Here is a 23077-nt window from a genome sequence, read left to right as displayed (position 1 = left end):
AGCAAATGACGTTGTGGGGCAGGCTTCATTTTGGGCCTACTTTTCTAATGGTCGCTTACGCTTAGACCGAGCGAGCTACGGTCAAGCGGGATATCTCGTTGAACTCGGCACGGCCTAGAGATTATGTTTATGCCATTGCCTGCTCTCTGTGTCTTTGAGCACTGCACTTTATCACTCCATCCTTGCTGTGTGTGTGTGTGAGAGCTTTTCTTTGACATCTGTTGGGAGAAATGACTGATTTACAGGTCAGGAGGGTTATCTAGTCACACATATGAAGTTTTAAAAATATGTGACTTTTTTAACCCTTCAAAACAGACAGTGTGACCCAATTAAAGGCACTTCCGGTTGGCACAGGGAGCTATAAGTAAACACATGTCTTGATTGACATTGCCACTTACAGAATCCTGAGTTTTAAGTATTTAAGTTAAGAATTGACTGATCTACACAGGGTTGAATGCACTATGTCTATCAAACTGCAGGTTATGTATGGATCAACACTGATACATTTTGGTGATTTCAACCACTTCCGGTTTCTTCAGGAAGCTTAGAATTGGCACAGGTAGACCTCATAGTGATCTGATGGACTGTCATAGAAGACAGGTTCATAAGGCATTCATAACCCACATAGGCTTCAGGTTGAATTTAGAGGTGCAGGCAATGTATTCCTATGGGGAGAGAAGTCAATGCAAACTGTTTGATGTAAACACCTTTTAACTGGTAAGGGTTAATGCCACACGGTCAAGGTTAGACTTGCATGGATCGGGAGGACCTCAGGTACGTTCCTGAGGTCGAATTGTGCTTCTCACCTTTAACGGTTCTCTCACTGTCACCCAAAAGCAAATGACATTGAGGGCCAGCCTTCCTTTTGCGCCTTCTTTTTTTCAAGGTCGCTGCACTCAGAGCGAGCTACGGTCAAGCGGGGCGTCTCGTTGAACTCGGCACAGTCTGGAGACTATGGTGATGCCATTTTTTGTGTTTATTTCAGAATGCCATTTTGGTGATGGTCCCTCTCCGTTTAAACATATTGCAAATGTACAAAAGTCAACTAGCAAGTCAGTGTCCATCAGTCAATTAGATGTCATTTTGACACCAAACTGATACCAATTGACACCAAACCCACTTTTTCCAACTCATTTAGAAGCCAACTATCACATATGTGAGGCCCATAATTCACAACGCCATTAGTTTAAAACATAATCAAAACGTAAAACACATAGTTACGTTCTAGCTGCGGGTCCAGTTCGGACATTATGTGAAGGCCTATGTGAGGCGACCCCGAATCCCGAGTTTCGGCTCGATAGGTCCTTCGGTGCTCGAGTAAAACCCTAATTGGTGCTGAAAATCCACTTTTTTCCATGCCTTGCTATGGGGTCCTTGAATGAGCTATCGGACAGAAACGTTGGGGTCCGTCTCTATGGGCCGAGCCGGTTTCAATGCACCTAGTCTTGTTTCTCTGAGACTTTTCTAAATGTCGTCATTTTCGTAATGGTCAAAATGAATTGAAGTCATTGCAAATGTACGAGGCTGTTTCTCGGGCCGAGAACCTTCCAGAGCCATCTAACTCACCACGCACTATCGACCTGAGGTCTAGAACAGGTTTTTAAAGTTTCGGAACTCTAGGTCTGACGGTTCTTTTTTAGCTAGAACAAAGCTAACTATTGAAGGCACTGTCAGTCTCTACGCACCCCAATACGTCCCTCCTTCCAAGTTGTGTGTCTGTGTGATTTAGTTTTCCTTTGAAATTTTATGGGAAAAATGACTGATTTACAGTTCATGGGGGTTGGATATCACACATATGAAGTTTTGGACAGATCTGACTTTTTTAACCCCTCGAAACAGCCCCTGAGACACCAATCATGGCACTTCCGGTTGGCACAGGAAGCTATAAGTCAACACATATCCCCATTGGGGTATGCTGTTACAGAATCCTGAGTTTTAAGTCTTTACGTTTAGAATTAACTGATTTACACAGGGTTGAATGCACTATGTCTATAAAACTGCAGGCAGGGTATGGATATACACTTTTAGGGTGATTTTAACCACTTCCGGTTGGTCCAGGAAGCTTAGAATCAACACAGGTAGACCTCATACTGGCTTGATGGACTGTTACCAAAGACAGGTTCATACGGCATTCATAACCCATATAGGCTTCAGGTTGAATTTAGGGGTGCAGGCAATGTATTCCTATGGGGAGAGAAGTCAATGCAAATTCTTTGAAGTAAACACCTTCTTTTAACTATTAAGGGTTAATGCCACACGGTCAAGGTTAGGCTTGCACGGATCGGGAGGACCTTAGGAACGTACCTGAGGTCGAATTGTGCTTCTCACCCTCACTGTCACCCAAAAGCAAATGACGTTGTGGGGCAGGCTTCATTTTGGGCCTACTTTTCTCATGGTCGCTGCGCTCAGACCGAGCGAGCTACGGTCAAGCGGGATATCTCGTTGAACTCGGCACGGCCTAGAGATTATGTTTATGCCATTGCCTGCTGTCTGTGTCTTTGAGCACCGCACTTTTTCACTCCATCCTTGCTGTGTGTGTGTGTGAGAGTTTTTCTTTAACATCTGTTGGGAGAAATGACTGATTTACAGTTCAGGAGGGTTACCTAGTCACACATATGAAGTTTTGGAGAGATGTGACTTTTCTAACCCTTCAAAACAGACAGTGTGACCCAATTAAAGGCACTTCCGGTTGGAACAGGAAGCTATAGGTAAACACATATCTTGAATGAGGTAGCCTCTTACAGAATCCTGAGTTTTAAGTCTTTAAGTTAAGAATTGACTGATCTACACAGGGTTGAATGTAGTCATTTTCACCTTTGAAGGTTATGTACATCAAAACACCTTTTGGGTCAATTTAACCACTTCCGGTTGCTCCAGGAAGCTTAGAATCGACACAGGTAGACCTCATAGTGGTCTGATGGACTGTCATAGAAGACAGGTTCATTAGGCATTCATAACCCATATAGGCTTCAGGTTGAATTTAGGGGTGCAGGCAATGTATTCCTATGGGGAGAGAAGTCAATGCAAATTCTTTGAAGTAAACACCTTCTTTTAACTATTAAGGGTTAATGCCACACGGTCAAGGTTAGGCTTGCACGGATCGGGAGGACCTTAGGAACGTACAAGAGGTCGAATTGTGCTTCTCACCCTAACGGTTCTCTCTCTGTCACCCAAAAGCAAATGACGTTGTGGGGCAGGCTTCATTTTGGGCCTACTTTTTTTCAATGGTCACCACGCACCGAGCGAGCTACGGTCAAGCGGGATTCTCGTTGAACTCGGCACAGTCTGGAGATTATGTTTATGCCATTTTTCTGTGTCTTTGAGCACTGCATTTTATGATGGTCCTTGCTGTGTGTTTGTGAACATTTGCTTTGACATCTGTTGGGAGAAATGACTGTTTACAGGTCAATTAGATGTCATTCTGACACACAAATGAAGTTTTAAAAACCCACTATTTGACTTTTTTAACCTTCAAAACAGACAGTGTCACCCATCCTTGCTGTGTTGTGTTTCTGGGAGCTATAAGTAAACACATTCTTTTGACATCTGTTGGGAGAATCCTGAGTTTTACAGTTTTATTAAGAATTGACTGATCACACAGGAAGTTTTGAAAAGCATCTATGTCTAACAAACTGCAGGACACCATTTACATTTACATTACATTTACACTTTAAGGTGATTTCAACCACTTCCGGTTTCTTCAGAAGCTTAGAATTGGCACAGGTACTTACAAGTGACATCCAGTGAACTGATGGACTGTCATAGAAGACAGGTTCATAGGCATTCATAACCCATCCTAGGCTTCAGGTTGAAAGAGGTGGGGTTTCAATGTATTCCGGGGAAGGTGTCAATGAAACTGCTTTGATGTAAACACCTTGTTCCACTGGTTGGGGGCCAGACGGTCAACAGTTTTGACTGGGCTGACCTCAGGGAACTGTACTTCCTCAGTGGTAGGGAGGTTCTCTCAGCACCCAAAGCAAATGACATTGAGGTGCCAGCCTTGTTTGGGTGTTTTCAAGGCCTGACTCAGAGCCTGGAGGTACTGAGTCAAGCCGGGCCCGTTGAACTCCGGCACCATGGTCTTGGCGGAGACTTCAACTGGAAGCCAGATGGATTTTTGTGTTTATTTCAGAATGCCATTTTGGTGATGGTCCCTCTGGATGAGTTGTAAACATATTGCAAAGGCAGGGAGCCCAGCCAAAGCGAGTCAACTAGCAAGTCAGTGTCCATCAGTCAATTAGATGTCATTTTGACACCAAACTGATACCAATGACACCAAACCCACTTTTTCCAACTCATTTAGAAGCCAACTATCACATATGTGAGGCCCATAATTCACACCGCCTTAGTTTAAAACATAAGAAAACAGGGTGTTGTCCAGGATCACGCCAAGGTTCTTAGCGCTCTGGGAGGAGGACACAATGGAGTTGTCAACCGTGATGGCGAGATCATGGAATCGGGCAGTCCTTCCCGGGAGGAAGAGCAGCTCCGTCTTGCCGAACCCTAGCTTGGGTGCTGAAAATCCACACTGATTGTCTGCCAGACATGCAGGGTCCTTGAACCTGATCATCAGAAGGGGGAAAGGAAAGATTAATTGTGGTCCGTGCTCAATGATAGGAGAGACCATGTGAGGTTAATGCACCCAGTGACTTGTTTCTCTGAGACTTTTCTAAATGGCCTAGATTTTCGCCTGGGGGAAAATGGTTGAAGTCATTGTGGTGTGGAGGCTGTTTCTCGGGCCAGAACCTGGTAGAGCCACCTAACAGGTCACCACGCACTATCAACCTGAGGTCTAGAACAGGAGAGGGTGGAACTCTAGGTCTGATGGTTCACAGTAGAAGGCAAAGGTCTAGACTATTGAAGGCAGAGGAGAGTCTCTACTTTAGCAGTGCGGAGCCCTCCTTACAAGAAGAGTGTCTCAGTTGAATGACTTTTCTTGAAACCTTTTTGGGAAAAAGGTCATTCTAGAGAGATAGGGGGAGCTGGATATCACACGTTCAAGAGTTTTGGAGAGAAAAGAAAGAAGGGATACTGCCCTGTAGTTGTTGACATCATGGGGATCCGGTTGGTTTTTTCAGAAGGGGTGCAACTCATATCCCCTTGAAGACGGAAGGGTTACAGAATCCAGAGTTTTAAGGATGAGTTGAATGAACTGATTTGAGGTACAGGGTTGAATGTCTCTATGGTCTGGAGAAAACTGCAGGCAGGGTATAGGGTATACACTTTTAGGGTGGTTTTAACCACTTCCGGTTGGTCATCTGGAAGCAAAGAGGTCAGACACAGGGTAGGGCAGTGTGAGCAGAACCAGCGGCTTGATGGACTTTACCAAAGAGGATCAGGTTCATACGGCATTCATTTCAAAATGGTTGAGGCATCTGGTTGAATTTAGAGGGGGGGAGGGGGAGGATGATTCCTAGGGGGAGGAGAAGGTTGCAATGCTTCCTTCTTTAAGGCAGATGCTTGGAATTTAGAGGGTTAATGTGGCTTTAGCAGCAGAGAGAAGAGGAAAATGTAGAGAGGAGGGAGTCGAAAGGATGTCAGGTCCTTAGGAACGTTTTCCTCCATTTCGAATTGTGCTGCCACCCTAACTGTTCTGTGAGCTCGCAAAAGAAATGACGTTGGAGGGGAGGCTGGAGGATTTTGGGCCTAGAAGGTCAAAGGATGCAGAAAGGGAGGAGAGGGGAGAATCAGGAGATAGGTTGGAGAAGGTTTGAGCAGAGAAGATGTTTATGAGGATTGCCTGGGTCTGTGTCTTTGAGACCAGGACTTTTTCATCCATCCTTGTTGTGTGTGTGTGTGAGAGTTTTTCTTTGAACATCTGTTGGGAGAAATGACTGATTTACAGTTCAGGAGGGTTACCTAGTCACACATATGAAGTTTTGGGAGATGAACTTTTCTAACCCTTCAAAACAGATGAGTGTGAAGAACAGCAATTAAAGGCACTTTCCTGGTTGGAACAGGAAGGTGAGAGGGTGAGGTCAAAAGAGGAGAGGAGTGGAAAGAAGGAGTTTTAAGTCTTGAGTCAAAATTGACTGATCTACACAGGTTGAATGTAGTAGAACTGTGAGAGGTGAGCCGTCCTCAGGAACCTTTTGGAGTCAATTTAACCACATCAAGCTCAGGAAGAACTTAGGGAACCTGGAGGGCGATAAATGATAGACCTAAGTGGGCTGATGGACTGTGGATAGAAGACAGGTTCAGAGGGTTCATAAAAGAGGCTTCAGGTTGAAGAGATGAGGGGTGCAGGCAATGTATTCCTATGGGGAGAGAAGTCAATGCAAATTCTTTGAAGTAAACACCTTCTTTTAACTATTAAGGGTTAATGCCACACGGTCAAGGTTAGGGTCTGTGGATCGGGAGGACCTGGAGGAACTGAAGAGGTGAATGAACTCTGCTTTGTTGGCCCTAACAGTTCGGCAGTTCCAGAGGCTCACCCAAAAGCCTGGAACTCCACGTGGGTCGTGCGCGCTGGGACCACCAGATTAGGGTCGCTGTGCTTAGACCACGCTACGGTGTGGGGCGTTTGTATGGTCTGTGCAGAGAGGAGAGAACAGGGAAAGACAGACACATAGTTGACTTTAGGCTACACAAGAGGCTTTGCTAATGCAAAGGAGCTGTGTGAATGTTTCAAGTGGACTGTGTGAGTGTTCAGAAAGTTAAGCTTTTCGTTGAAGAATCTTATTGACTAAAATGATTCAAATGATACAGTTTACTGCTGAAGTAGGCTAATCTGGCAGAGGCTTTGTTGATCTGATGTTTTTAACTGGCAACTGCCACTGTGACACTACACTAATAAAGCACTTCCGTTGAGTGTAATGCTATAAACTGTGCTACTATCCTGATTGGGGTATGCCTTTACAGAATCAGTGTTTTTAGTCTTTACGTTAAGAACTGAGTTATTTAGCTGGCTAGCTAACCTAGTGAAATGTCAAGACTACACAAAATCTTTGATAAAAGACAGAAAGCTACGCAGAGCTCCGCAGCACACTTTAAAAAGATTCGTAAGAACACCCTGCCACTGGATCTGTAACCGTTTAAAAAAAATGCATGAACATCACCAATCTGTCATTGTACGATTTCTCTTAAATGACGATAGATAAATGGCTGGTTCTTTTTTTATTGACACCGGAGGCTCCATGAAGTGGAAAAATAATTTCTCTATTTTCATTTTGGACCTTTAATTCCAGATGAATGGCCATAACTCAAAAACCGTTGAGTTCTAGACGCCATCTTGTTCGGGGCCAACTGCCCATTATGCCAAACCTACGCTCACCGAGTTTCGGCTTCGAAATATTTTCAGTTTTCGAGATAAGGCCCCGTCGTGAATCGTGATGTTTTGTCCAATAGCAATATGATTGCTTATGCCCTCTTGTGGGAGTTTCCGGGACAGAGGAAAAATGACCAAAATCGGATTATTTTTGTAAAAGGGAAACCGAATGTCCGACAAAGTTCATTTGATGACTTCCCGGTAGGTCCGGCCCTGCCGCTCGGCCCGACGCCGTCCGCGAATTTTACAAACGATTTCGGACATCTAGTAAGGGACCGTACATTTGCAATATGGACTTTCTCACTAACCATACAGCAACTGCCAAAATGTTCCCTTAAGGTATGTGAATCTACCCAGAGTCTTCCAGTTATAAATATGAACACATGACTCTGAAAATGTCAGAATTTCAAAAGTGAGCACCCTTCATGCTGCTCGTATTATATATCATAGATTTCGAGAAATGCTGAGGCGGTTTCTCACTCCCTGCCAAGACTCTGTAAAGGTCATCGATGGTGTTACACCAATACATGATGAGACTCTCAAACAGGCTCCTAGTGAAAGTTTAGATTCTCAGGTGACTTGTGTTAGTATAATTTAATTATGACAATGTGCTTTCATCAATTGAAAGCCCTTAATCTATTTTATGATAATTTGTAAGATTTCTTGTTTGCATAAAATAGACGCAGACCAGTCTTTAAATAATAGGTAATAGAAATTATTCTCGGAGCGCGCTACCACTCAAACACATGCATCAGTTTAAATACAGATCATGACGTCATTTCACTGCCTTAACCGAACCCCCCCTTCTCGACAGGACAAAGTAAGGTGAAAAGTTCATTCTAACTTACTAACACACTCCCAGATAACTTTTGACCCCTCAACATTATCGATCACCACTGAACTGACAGTTTTATTTAACAGAAACCCTAGGAATGCACTCACTGCCTAATCTAAAAACCCCAGAGCTAAGTTTCAGGTTGGGTCAACCATAGGCTAATGACCTTGTGTGTTTACACAGTCCACAACCCATTTGTTACTGCCCAGTTGGAATGGTGTTCTTTAACATTTTATTACTCCTTTCTCCTGTCACACAATTTCTTCTTATGAACTCATATTGTCTATTAAACATACAGAGTATAAGTTTACCTAGATACAATTATATTTAAAATGGGGATATTGTTTATTCATTTATCCATAATAAATTCATAATAAATTCAACAACTTGTAATAGTGATTCTCTTGAAATCCAAGCGGACCTTCAAACCTATACCAAGGAGGTCATTAGTCAGATCCTCACTGTGTATCACTCTGAGGAAACCATGGAGGAATGCCTCTCTAGCCTAAAAGGAGATACAGAAGACCTGTCCAAGCTTTTGGATGCCGTTGTTTCTCAGATTGACGTCCTTGCCGCCTCCAAATCATATTTATCTGTTGATGACTATGCTGTCAATACACAGGACGATTTGCATGGTGAGATCAACAATGATGAGGAGGAGGCATCCTCTAGAAGTCTTAAATCCACAGCCTTTGACAAACTATGTACTAAGGAGTTTCAAACTAAAGCCTCACATATGGCTGGTGGGATCCTTCAATCAGGGTTGATTGGCATTGTAAATTACCAGCCTTGATGGTAGAATTGCAGACATTTGTGCAGAATCCAGTAATGAAGGTGATGATAGAGATGTCAAAATCCTTCAGAAGAGTGGAACTCCATCTTTGTTCAACTCTTCTCTGCACACCAATTCTGCAGCATCCAACATCGTCATAAGCATCACTAAAGACCTTAATAGCTTCACCCAGATTACTAAAATGTCTGATGCATCAGTGTCTGGCCAGTTAGAGAGATCCCTGTCAGCTTCAACCCTTCCTGTCAGTGTTCACAATGGGGCCAATGTGAAAGGAAAGATCATTTGGCCAGGCACTGTTAACCTGTTCAACAATGTGTTCACCAAGGTCAAGGATTTTTTTGCCCAGCAACAACCGGTCCTCCTAGACAATGTGGTTGAGGCCCCCAAACATGCCAAATCCATATGCAAGAATAGCTACTTCTACACAAATGACTTACAGTGAACATGAAGGCTGCCAGACCAGCATGGTAAATGATTCCAAAGCCTTAATTAGTCAGACTCCGATGACAATCCAGAGGAGAGTGTCCATGTCAGAGAGGATGAGCACCTCAGAGAAAGGCTTCTTGACTCGTTCCATCGTGGGCTACATGTTGGAGGATGTTGACATGGTGAGAACTGATGGACACGAGATACACCGGCCATCCTCCTCAAAGTCCTCCCTGTCCATCACCTCTGCCATGACCAGAGGGTCTCAGAGTGATTTTACAAATTCTCTTCCAGGCACTCCAGTCCCCAATGAGTGGCCTGTTGAAATATATTGTCCTATCATTAGGAGTTCGGTCATTGATATGAGTGACTCCTCAACTCATTCACAAGGGTCAACAAATTACACAAGGCAAACCATCTCTGCCATAGTTGACACTGTTATGGAGGTCATTCCAAGAGAAGATACTGAACACATAGCCACTGCAGATGATGTCACTTCTTTTACAAGAAGACTTGCGAGACTCAGCCCCAGGGACGGTCTTCAGAACTTCTCACATGAGTTCACTGACAAAGTTTATGAGTTCATAAAAAGTCACAACACCCCCCAGGCTCTTTTTGTGCCAGCTGGCAAGAGCGTGTCTGACTCTATTCTTTTGAAGCTGAAGACAGGTTTGAATTCTTCTGAAGAATCCAGAGAGTTTCCATCTGACCTTGTGTACTCCTTTGCTACAGAGTCAATAAAATGTCTGCTACAGCAGATTGTCTTCTGGCTTCCTCCACCATCACAAGGATCCGATTTCTGCCAAACTATCATCTCTGATGGTTCTCTGCAGGAAACAAGTCAGCTTATGCCGAGCTCTTCTGCCATCTCCATTAGTTCCTCACAGGTTTTACTGTGACTCAAAGAGCCTTTTCACCAATATAATGGTCAATCAGGTCATGGATACCTGTTCTGTGGCCTCCAATTCATCAGAAGAATTATCAGAGTTGATGAACATAATCAATGTGTTGTCCCCAACTGATGCTGGAACACTTGACTCTGACAGACCGGCTCTCATGACCACTAGCCGTCAGTCTAGTGCCAAATCATTGCCTGGACCCTCTCTGTCTGGCAGCAGCACACACAACGGTGGAACTGTGGATATTCAAGTTTTAGGAGAGGTGGAATCCAAGATGGACAACAAAGGTCTCTGTCCATCCATCAACTCCATCAGCCATGGACTCTGAAATACATGCATCATTTGACTCCACTAGCAATGACTACACCTCTCTGGTACTTTTACTGATTGTTAGATTGCTGTCAATGATCACCCCTATCACATTACTGGATTCCTCTGACATTGGTGAAACATCAAGAGTTCTCACAAAGAGGATTCTGTCTGAGTTCTGTGGCACCTCAGGCCTTGAACCAACTCAAGCCTACCCCCAGAATCTGAAAATCAAAAAGATTTTCAAGGCTGTCTACAAGGGGCTTCTTCAAGAATTCGGGTTAGAGAAGATGCTCCAGGTTGCAATGAAGTCAACGGATTATGCATTTGACGATGCCCTGGTTAAATCATTAACTAGGGAACTACTAGCTAAATGCAATGAGGCTAGCTCTTCACCTCCTCCATGACACAGTTGTCATCACACAATGTACTTGGCAGTGACGAGGTAGGTAATTCTGGGCTTCCAACAACTGGTAGAAAGGAAAAGAAGAGAGGAAGATTCAGCTCTCCCTGTGGACTCAACCCAAAGGTACATATGTAATCAAAATACAAATTATAAAGATTATTTTTATTCATTACGTACAGTATGATGATAAACACTGATACCCTTTGTGTGCAATGAAGGTCAACAAGAAGAGCCACTGCACTCCAACACCTTCCCAGAACCAGACCCCTGCCGTCAGTGAAACAGGTCAGTCAATACACTCAAATGTGTACTAAACAAAAATATATACGCAACATGCAACAATTTAAAGATTTTATTGAGTTACAGTTCATATAAGGCAATCATTCAATTGAAATATGTTCATTAGGCCCTTATCTATGGATTTCACATAACTGGGAATACAGATATGCATCTGTTCGTCACAGATACCTTAAAAAAAGGTAGGGGCGTGGATCAAAAAACCAGTCAGTATCTGGTGTGACCACCATTTGCCTCATGCAGCGTGACACTTCTCCTTCGCATAGAGTTGATCAGGCTGTTGATTGTGGCCTATGGAATGTTGTCCCACTCCTCTTCAATAGATGTGTGAAGTTGTTGAATATTGGTGGGAACTGGAACACGCTGTTGTACACGTCAATCCAGAGCATCACAAACATGCTAAATGGATGACATGTCTGGTGAGTATGCAGGCCTTTCGACATCGGGCCCTGCATTACCATGCTGAAACATGAGGTGATGGCGGCGGATGAATGGCACGACAATGGGCCTAAGGATCTCGTGACGGTATCTCTGTGCATTCAAATTGCGTTCGTTGTCCGTAGCTTATGCCTGCCCACACCATAACCCTACAGCCAGCACGACAACTCTGTCTGTGGTTGTGAGGCCGGTTGGACATACTGCCAAATTCTCTAAAACGACATTGAAGGTGGCTTATGGTAAAGAAATAAACATTAAATTCTCTGGCCACAGCTCTGGTGGACATTCCTGCGGTCAGCATGCCAATTGCACGCTCCCTCAAAACAAGTCAACCAGCGTTGTTCCTTGCTCCTATTTTTCTCAGTCTCTGAGACATCTGTGGCATTGTGTGGTGTGACAAAACTGCACATTTTAGCGTGGCCTTTTATTGTCTCCAGCACGAGTTGCACTTTTGTAATGATCGTGCTTTTTAACCCACAAGAGTCTAAGCCCTGTCTGGGCCGAGGGGTTTGTATCAGCCTTACTGCTATTTGCCCATAAAAATGCATTGAATAACAGATTCACTACATGGAACTAAAGTGTCTGTCCTAAATCTGAGAGACATAAGAAAGTTGACGAATATATATATATATATATATTTATATGTATATATATTTTTTTCATGTTTTTATCCCCTTCTTTTTGGCACTAAACAGTCTAAGCCCTGGGGGGGCCTATGTAACACTTCTGCGTTAAATAGGCGGATTGAGACTGCTAGGCTACCTGCCGCCCTACATTTGTAAATTATGTAGAATATTACAATTGAAATAATAATAATGCAATACTAATTCTTCACACTAACTAGGGTCAGTTAAAGAAAATCTTATGTTTACTTTTTTCCCAGCAATTGTCAATGATCAAGAATCCTGCCGAACAGAGTGTATGCTCCACCAAGAAGAAACCAAGGAAGCGTTCGCTCATTTCCAGGATGTTTTCAGCTATAGCCTTGTACAGTCCCTTTACTTCCTGCTATAAAAAGAAGAGCACCTAATCTATATTTAAAAATAAATATTTGAAATAAACATAATTGCATTAATTCTTCATGTTGAGTGTTTTTCATTATATATTATTGGATGATATAGTGTACTAGAAGTAGTAGTAGAAGTTGTATAGTTGACTATATTACTTTTACTTTTAAGATACATAAAACAATAATAAGAATAGTGTGCACTTCTAGGTACAGTTGAAGTCTGATGTTTACATACACCTTAGCCAAATACATTTAAACTCAGTTTTTCACAATTCCTGACATTTAATCCTAGTAAAAAATCCCTCTTAGGTCAGTTAGAATAATCACTTTATTTTAAGAATGTGAAATGTTAGAATAATACTCGAGAGAATGATTTATTTCAGCTTTTATTTCTTTCATCACGTTCCCAGTGGGTCAGAAGTTTACATACACTCAATTAGTATTTGGTAGCATTGCCTTTAAATGGTTTAACTTGGGTCAAACGTTTCAGGTGGCCTTCCACAAGCTTCCCACAGTAAGTTGACTGAATTCTGGCCCATTCCTCCTGACAGAGCTGGTGTAACGGAGTCAGGTTTGTAGGTCTCCTTGCTCGCACACGCCTTTTCAGTTCTGTCCACAAATGTTCTATAGGATTGAGGTCAGGGCTTTGTGATGGCCACTCCAATACCTTGACTTTGTTGTCCTTAAGTCATTTTGCCACAACTTTGGAAGTATACTTGGGGTTATTGTCCATTTGGAATACCCACTTGCAACCAAGCTTTAACTTATTCAACTTATTCCACTCGCGTGGTTGTCTCCTAGCACGTAGGCCCTGCGGTTTTGCGCAGACGCAATTGCTTCCCTTTTCGGGTGTCTTGACTGATGTCTTGAGATGTTGCTTCAATATATCCACATCATTTTTGTGGATATCAAATAAAACTATAAATAATCTTATCTAAGTCCTTTACAATTTTAGGGGGTAAGTCAGGTGATAACGAGACATAAACCAATTTGGATAACCCTTCAGCTTTGGATAATAACCATATAACGAAATATCTCTCATCAACCAGAGGTTCAATTTCTTCTTTGTTTTCTCAATAGGGTTAAAGTTCAATTCACTCCTGTTTTCATCCTTGCATATAACAATTTCAAGATAAGTAACTGTCACTATCGTCGTAGTGAGGAGACCAAAGCGCAGCATGATGTGAATACATACTTTTAATGTAAGACGAATGAACACGAAGTACACGAAACAAACGTGACCGCTATCAACACTGAGTGCAAACATTCAACATCACAAAGACAATCACCTACAAATTACCCAAGGAATATGGCTCCCAATCAGAGACAACGATAAACAGCTGCCTCTAATTGAGAACCAATCTAGGCAACCATAGACATACAAAACACCTAGTCTAGTGAACAACCCCATAAACATACAAAAACCCTAGACTGGTTAAACACAACAAACCTGTCACGAATATTACCGAAGGTGACTCCCCTTGTTCGGGTGGCGCTCGGCGGTCGTCGTCGCCGGTCTACTAGCTATCGCTGATCCGTTGTTCTGTGTTCGTTTAGTTCTGTCTAATTGGTATCACCTGTTTCTTGTTTGGTTGTTAGGATAGGGTTATATATAGTCTGTTCAGCCCGCTTCTGTTTCGTGCGGGCTTGTTCTCCTGTTTCTTTGTTTGAGTGTATTTTTGTTGCCATTTGGGTTTCACGCTGTCCGTTTATATTTCTGTTCATTTGTGTTTCCACTTTTGTTCATGTTATGTTTCCAGGACATTAAAGCGTGTTGTTTTTCCCACATCCTTTGCTCTCTGCGCCTGACTCCACACCTCTTCACTCATTTACACGTAACAGAAGCCCGCACCACCTATGGAGTCAGCAGGAGCAGCGACCACTCCTCTTCCCACTATGGAAGAGCGAGTTCAACATCACACGTCCATCCTCCATCGCCTAGGATCAGCGATGGATCAGATGATGGAGAGGATGGATCGTTGGGAGAGGAATGGTTTCCCTACTACTACCCCACCGACCCTCCTACCAGCAACTCTACCATCTCCCCCATCTGGATCCGGTTCCAGCGCTCTGCACATGGCGCCTCCGAGGAATTACGATGGAGCAGCGACGGGGTGCCAGAGATTCCTGCTGCAATTAGACCTCTACCTGGCCACCGTTCGGCCGGCCCCCTCGGAGGAAGAGAGAGTAGGGGTCCTCATCACCTGCCTGACCGGTAGAGCCCTGGAGTGGGCTAATGCGGTCTGGAACGGGCCCGACTCAGCGAAGGACAACTACCCGGAGTTCATCCGCCGTTTCAGGGCCGTGTTCGATCACCCTCCAGAAGGTCGAGCGGCGGGTGAGAGATTGTTCCATCTTAGACAGGGGACGAGGAGCGCGCAGGATTTCGCGCTGGAGTTCCGGACCTTGGCTGCGGGAGCAGGGTGGAACGACAGGGCCCTGATAGACCATTACAGGTGTAGCCTGAGAGAGGACGTCCGTAGGGAGCTGGCCTGTCGGGATACTACGCTTAGCCTGGATGGACTGATAGACCTGTCGATCCGGTTGGACCATCTGCTAGCTGCTCGTGGACGTTCTGAAAGGGTCCTGTCAGTTCTACCTCCTGATCCTCCTGCCCCTATCCCGATGGAGCTAGGAGGGACTGCGTCAAGGGAGATCGGAGGAGGAAGCTCCTCCTGTACCAGTTGTGGCCGGAGAGGGCACACGTCTGGTCGGTGCTGGAGGAATTCATCTGGGAATCGTGAGGGCAGGCAGAACACTCATCGGTCACCCCAGGTGAGTAAGCACCACACTCTCCCAGAGTTTCCTGTTGGTCACATGTTCCTATTAATTTGTTTCCTGAATTATTCTCCTTCTCTCCAGCATAAGGCACTGGTAGATTCAGGCGCAGCTGGAAACTTTATAGATTGCGGACTCGCTCAGAGGTTGAGGATTCCGTTAGTAAAAGTAGACCCCCCTTTTCCCGTGCACTCTTTAGATAGTCGACCATTAGGGTCAGGGCTGGTGAAGAAAGCCACAATTTCGTTGGAGATGATTACGCAGGGGAATCACAAGGAGCGAATTAGTTTGTTCCTTATCGATTCACCTGCGTTTCCAGTTGTTCTGGGGATTCCCTGGCTAGCTATTCATAATCCTACGATTTCGTGGAAACAGGGAACTCTACAGGGGTGGTCTGATGAGTGTTCAGGCAGGTGTGTAGGGGTTTCCATCGGTGCGACAACGGTGGAGAGTCCAGACCAGGTTTCCACCGTGCGCATTCCAGCTGAGTATGACGATTTGGCTATCGTTTTCAGTAAAAAGAAAGCGACCCAATTACCACCCCATAGGCAGGGGGATTGCGTGATAAATCTCCAGGGTAACGCTGCACTCCCCAGGAGTCATGTGTATCCTTTGTCCCAGGAGGAGAAGGTGGCTATGGAAACTTATATTATTCCATTACATTTACATTACATTTAAGTCATTTAGCAGACGCTCTTATCCAGAGCGACTTACAAATTGGTGCATTCACCTTATGACATCCAGTGGAACAGCCACTTTACAATAGTGCATCTAAATCTTTTAAGGGGGGGGTGAGAAGGATTACTTTATCCTATCCTAGGTATTCCTTAAAGAGGTGGGGTTTCAGGTGTCTCCGGAAGGTGGTGATTGACTCCGCTGTCCTGGCGTCGTGAGGGAGTTTGTTCCACCATTGGGGGGCCAGAGCAGCGAACAGTTTTGACTGGGCTGAGCGGGAACTGTACTTCCTCAGTGGTAGGGAGGCGAGCAGGCCAGAGGTGGATGTCCTGTACCAGTCAGGTTGATATATCAGGTTGATATGTCCTGTACCAGTCATGCTGATATGTCCTGTACCAGTCAGGTTGATATGTCCTGTACCAGTCAGGTTGATATGTCCTGTACCAGTCAGGGTGATATGTCATGTTGATATGTCCTGTACCAGTCAGGGTGATATGTCCTGTACCAGTCATGTCGATATGTCCTGTACCAGTCAGGTTGATATGTCCTGTACCAGTCAGGTTGATATGTCCTGTACCAGTCAGGGTGATATGTCCTGTACCAGTCAGGTTGATATGTCATGTACCAGTCAGGTTGATATGTCATGTACCAGTCAGGTTGATATGTCATGTACCAGTCAGGTTGATATGTCCTGTACCAGTCAGGTTGATATGTCCTGTACCAGTCAGGGTGATATGTCCTGTACCAGTCAGGTTGATATGTCATGTACCCGTCAGGGTGATATGTCCTGTACCAGTCAGGTTGATATGTCAGGTCGATATGTCCTGTACCAGTCAGGTTGATATGTCAGGTACCAGTCAGGTTGATATGTCATGTATAACCGGTTGGAAACAGAGTGATCGTGTGGTTTATAGTTCTATGGTCCTATTCTAGGGTGGAAAGTTCTGCTGCGGTGCCCTTGAACACACACACACACACACACACACACACACACACACACACACACACACACACACACACACACACACACACACACACACACACACACACACACACACACACACCTGACCTAAATAGCTTGTTGATATCCAGTTTCCACTGATATAGATAGATATGATTTGAGTCCTCCTGTAGATAGGACTAAAGCCAGATGTACATTACATGTATTTATTACCCAACTGCAGGCTACCATCAGCTCATGAAGAAATCGGAGGAAACCTAACCTGGAAGCACATAGCCCATTTCAGGTTGATGGGCTCCCGAGAACTCCACGGGCACTTAAGGCCCCCCAATAACTTCTATACATGTTGAATATTTTATTTAACTTAGGCCAGTCAGTTAAGAACAAATACTTATTTACTATGACGACCTAGGAACAGTGGGTTAACTGGTCTAGGAACAGTGGGTTAACTGGTCTAGGAACAGTGGGGTTAACTGGTCTAGGAACAGTGGGGTTAACTGGTCTAGGAACAGTGGGGTTAACTGGTCTAGGAACAGTGGGTTAACTGGTCTAGGAACAGTGGGTTAACTGGTCTAGGAACAGTGGGTTATTTTTTTTACCTTTATTTTACTAGGCAGGTCAGTTAAGAACAAATACTTATTTTCAATGACGGCCTAGGAACAGTGGGTTAACTGCCTGTTCAGGGGCAGAACGACAGATTTGTACCTTGTCAGCTCGGGGATTTGAACTTGCAACCTTTCGGTTACTAGTCCAACGCTCTAACCACTAGGCTACCTGCTGGTTACTAGTCCAACACTTTAACCACTAGGCTACCTGCTGGTTACCAGTCCAACGCTCTAACCACTAGGCTACCTGCTGGTTACTAGTCCAACGCTCTAACCACTAGGTTACCTGCTGGTTACTAGTCCAACGCTCTATCCACTAGGCTACCTGCTGGTTACTAGTCCAACGCTCTAACCACTAGGCTACCTGCTGGTTACTAGTCCAACGCTCTAACCACTAGGCTACCTGCTGGTTACTAGTCCAACGCTCTAACCACTAGGCTACCTGCTGGTTACTAGTCCAACGCTCTAACGACTAGTCTACCTGCTCTAACCACTAGGCTACCTGCTGGTTACTAGTCCAACACTCTAACCACTAGGCTGCCTGCTGGTTACTAGTCCAACGCTCTAACCACTAGGCTACCTGCTGGTTACTAGTCCAACGCTCTAACCACTAGGCTACCTGCTGGTTTTACCTCCGGCGCAGACAGAGATGGCCGCCTCGCTTCGCGTTCCTAGGAAACTATGCAGTTTTTTGTTTTTTTTACGTGTTATTTCTTACATTGGTACCCCAGGTCATCTTAGGTTTCATTACATACAGTCGAGAAGAACTACTGAATATAAGAGCAGCGTCAACTCACCATCAGTACGACCAAGAATATGACTTTCCCGGAGCGGATCCTGTGTTCTGCCTTTCACCCATCACAGTGGGTTTTAGTTACCCACTACCTCTCATTGCTATGGCAGTGGAATCATTTCACGGAGCGCAGTTCTTCACTAAACTGGATCTCAGGAGTGCTTATAATTTGGTGCGTATTCGGGAGGGAGATGAGTGGAAAACTGCATTTAGCACTACGTCGGGCCATTATGAGTACCTCGTCATGCCATACGGTTTAAAGAATGCTCCAGCTATATTTCAATCCTTTGTGGATGAAATACTCAGAGACCTGCACGGACAGGGTGTAGTGGTGTATATTGACAATATTTTGATCTACTCCGCTACACACACTGCGCATGTATCTCTTGTGCGCAAGGTTCTTAGACGACTGCTGGAGCATGACCTGTATGTGAAGGCGGAGAAATGTGAGTTTTCCAAACAATCCGTTTCCTTCCTGGGTTATCGCATTTCCAGCTCTGGTTTGGTAATGGAGGGTGACCGCATAAAGGCCGTGCGTAATTGGCCGACTCCGACCACGGTAAAGGAGGTGCAGCGGTTCTTGGGATTTGCCAATTACTACCGGAGGTTTATCCAGGGTTTTGGTCAGGTAGCTGCCCCTATTACCTCACTGCTGAAGGGAGGGCTGGCGCGTTTGCAGTGGTCAGCAGAGGCGAACGGAGCTTTTCATAAGTTGAAGGCGATGTTTACTGAGGCGCCGGTGTTGGCACATCCGGACCCTTCTTTGGCGTTTATAGTAGAGGTGGACGCATCCGAGGCTGGGGTTGGAGCGGTGCTCTCACAGCGTTCGGGTGTGCCTCCGAAACTCCGCCCCTGTGCCTTTTTTTCAAAGAAACTCGGGCCAGCGGAGCGGAATTATGATGTGGGGGATAGGGAGTTGTTGGCTATGGTTAAGGCCCTGAAGGTGTGGAGACACTGGCTTGAGGGGGCTAAGCACCCTTTCCTTATCTGGACTGACCATCGTAACCTGGAGTATATCCGATCAGCTAGGAGACTGAATCCTCGTCAGGCAAGGTGGGCCATGTTTTTCACCAGATTTCGTTTCACTATCTCGTATAGACCAGGTTCCCTCAACACTAAGGCTGACGCGCTGTCAAGACTCTATGACACTGAGGACAGGTCCATCGATCCTACTCCCATCATTCATACAGCTAAGCTGGTGGCACCAGTAGTATGGGATGTGGACGCGGACATCGAGCGGGCGCTAAGGGGGGAACCTGCGCCTCCACAGTGTCCGGAGGGTCGTAGGTACGTGCCTCTGGCTGTCCGTGATCAATTGATTCGATGGGCTCATTGTCTACCCTCGGCGGGTCACCCAGGTATTTATAGGACAGTGAGAGGTCTTGAGAGGAAGTACTGGTGGCCCACTTTGAGGAGGGATGTGCGATTCTATGTTTCCTCCTGTTCGGTGTGCGCCCAGAGTAAGGCTCCTAGACACCTGCCAAGAGGTAAATTACTACAACCTCTTCCCGTTCCACAACGGCCGTGGACCCATCTTTCGGTGGATTTTCTTACTGACCTCCCCCCCTCTCAGGGTAACACTACAATCCTGGTCGTTGTGGATCGGTTCTCTAAGTCCTGCCGTCTTATCCCATTGCCCGGTCTCCCTACGGCCCTACAGACTGCGGAAGCTCTTTTCACCCATGTCTTCCGGCACTACGGGGTGCCCGAGGATATAGTTTCTGATCGGGGCCCCCAATTTATCTCCCGTGTTTGGAGGGCATTTATGGAACGTCTGGGGGTCTCGGTCAGCCTTACCTCAGGGTATCACCCAGAGAGTAATGGTCAGGTGGAGAGAGTTAACCAGGAGGTGGGTAGGTTTCTGCGGTCGTATTGCCATGACCGGCCAGGGGAGTGGGCGAGATATATTCCTGGGCAGAAATAGCCCAGAACTCACTAAGCCACTCCTCTACCAACATGTCACCATTTGAGTGCGTGTTGGGGTACCAGCCAGTCCTGGCACCGTGGCATCAGAGCCAGACTGAGGCTCCTGCGGTGGAGGAGTGGGTACAGCGCTCTAAGGAGACCTGGAGGGAGGTCCAAGAGTCATTACGCCAAGCGAGTATAAGGCAGAAGAAGAGCGCTGACCGTCACCGCAGTGAGGCCCCCGTGTTTGCACCTGGGGACAGGGTCTGGCTCTCGACCCGAAACCTGCCTCTCCGCTTGCCCTGCCGGAAGCTGGGTCCGCAGTGTATAGGGCCATTTAAAGTCCTGAGGAGAATAAATGAGGTTTGTTATCGATTATTACTTCCTTCGTATTATCGTATTAACCCCTCATTTCATGTGTCTCTTCTCAGGCCGGTGGTAGCTGGTCCTATGCAGGAAGATGAGGTTCCGGAGGTTCCTCCGCCCCCTCTGGACATCGAGGGGTCCCCGGCGTACAAGATACGAGCTATTCTGGACTCGAGACGCCGGGTGAGAGGCTTACATTTACATTTACATTTAAGTCATTTAGCAGACGCTCTTATCCAGAGCGACTTACAAATTGGTGCTTTCACCTTATGACATCCAGTGGAACAGCCACTTTACAATAGTGCATCTAGGTCTTTTAAGGGGGGTGAGAAGGATTACTTTATCCTATCCTAGGTATTCCTTAAAGAGGTGGGGTTTCAGGTGTCTCCGGAAGGTGGTGATTGACTCCGCTGTCCTGGCGTCGTGAGGGAGTTTGTTCCACCATTGGGGGGCCAGAGCAGCGAACAGTTTTGACTGGGCTGAGCGGGAACTGTACTTCCTCAGTGGTAGGGAGGCGAGCAGGCCAGAGGTGGATGAACGCAGTGCCCTTGTTTGGGTGTAGGGCCTGATCAGAGCCTGGAGGTACTGAGGTGCCGTTCCCCTCACAGCTCCGTAGGCAAGCACCATGGTCTTGTAGCGGATGCGAGCTTCAACTGGAAGCCAGTGGAGAGAGCGGAGGAGCGGGGTGACGTGAGAGAACTTGGGAAGGTTGAACACCAGACGGGCTGCGGCGTTCTGGATGAGTTGTAGGGGTTGAATGGCACAGGCAGGGAGCCCAGCCAACAGCGAGTTGCAGTAATCCAGACGGGAGATGACAAGTGCCTGGATTAGGACCTGCGCCGCTTCCTGTGTGAGGCAGGGTCGTACTCTGCGGATGTTGTAGAGCATGAACCTACAGGAACGGGCCACCGCCTTGATGTTATTTGAGAACGACAGGGTGTTGTCCAGGATCACGCCAAGGTTCTTAGCGCTTTGGGACGAGGACACAATGGAGTTGTCAACCGTGATGGCGAGATCATGGAACGGGCAGTCCTTCCCCGGGAGGAAGAGCAGCTCCGTCTTGCCGAGGTTCAGCTTGAGGTGATGATCCGTCATCCACACTGATATGTCTGCCAGACATGCAGAGATGCGATTCGCCACCTGGTCGTCAGAAGGGGGAAAGGAGAAGATTAATTGTGTGTCGTCTGCATAGCAATGATAGGAGAGACCATGTGAGGTTATGACAGAGCCAAGTGACTTGGTGTATAGCGAGAATAGGAGAGGGCCTAGAACAGAGCCCTGGGGGACACCAGTGGTGAGAGCACGTGGTGAGGAGACGGATTCTCGCCACGCCACCTGGTAGGAGCGACCTGTCAGGTAGGACGCAATCCAAGCGTGGGCCGCGCCGGAGATGCCCAACTCGGAGAGGGTGGAGAGGAGGATCTGATGGTTCACAGTATCGAAGGCAGCCGATAGGTCTAGAAGGATGAGAGCAGAGGAGAGAGAGTTAGCTTTAGCAGTGCGGAGCGCCTCCGTGATACAGAGAAGAGCAGTCTCAGTTGAATGACTAGTCTTGAAACCTGACTGATTTGGATCAAGAAGGTCATTCTGAGAGAGATAGCGGGAGAGCTGGCCAAGGACGGCACGTTCAAGAGTTTTGGAGAGAAAAGAAAGAAGGGATACTGGTCTGTAGTTGTTGACATCGGAGGGATCGAGTGTAGGTTTTTTCAGAAGGGGTGCAACTCTCGCTCTCTTGAAGACGGGAGGGACGTAGCCAGCGGTCAGGGATGAGTTGATGAGCGAGGTGAGGTAAGGGAGAAGGTCACCGGAGATGGTCTGGAGAAGAGAGGAGGGGATAGGGTCAAGCGGGCAGGTTGTTGGGCGGCCGGCCGTCACAAGACGCGAGATGTCATCTGGAGAGAGAGGGAGAAAGAGGTCAGAGCACAGGGTAGGGCAGTGTGAGCAGAACCAGCGGTGTCGTTTGACTTAGCAAACGAGGATCGGATGTCGTCGACCTTCTTTTCAAAATGGTTGACGAAGTCATCTGCAGAGAGGGAGGAGGGGGAGGGGGAGGAGGATTCAAGAGGGAGGAGAAGGTGGCAAAGAGCTTCCTAGGGTTAGAGGCAGATGCTTGGAATTTAGAGTGGTAGAAAGTGGCTTTAGCAGCAGAGACAGAGGAGGAAAATGTAGAGAGGAGGGAGTGAAAGGATGCCAGGTCCGCAGGGAGGCGAGTTTTCCTCCATTTCCGCTCGGCTGCCCGGAGCCCTGTTCTGTGAGCTCGCAATGAGTCGTCGAGCCACGGAGCGGGAGGGGAGGACCGAGCCGGCCTGGAGGAT

Source organism: Oncorhynchus nerka, linkage group LG6 (assembly GCF_034236695.1).
Source record: "Oncorhynchus nerka isolate Pitt River linkage group LG6, Oner_Uvic_2.0, whole genome shotgun sequence".
NCBI lineage: Eukaryota > Metazoa > Chordata > Actinopteri > Salmoniformes > Salmonidae > Oncorhynchus > Oncorhynchus nerka.
This window is presented reverse-complemented; position numbering follows the sequence as displayed.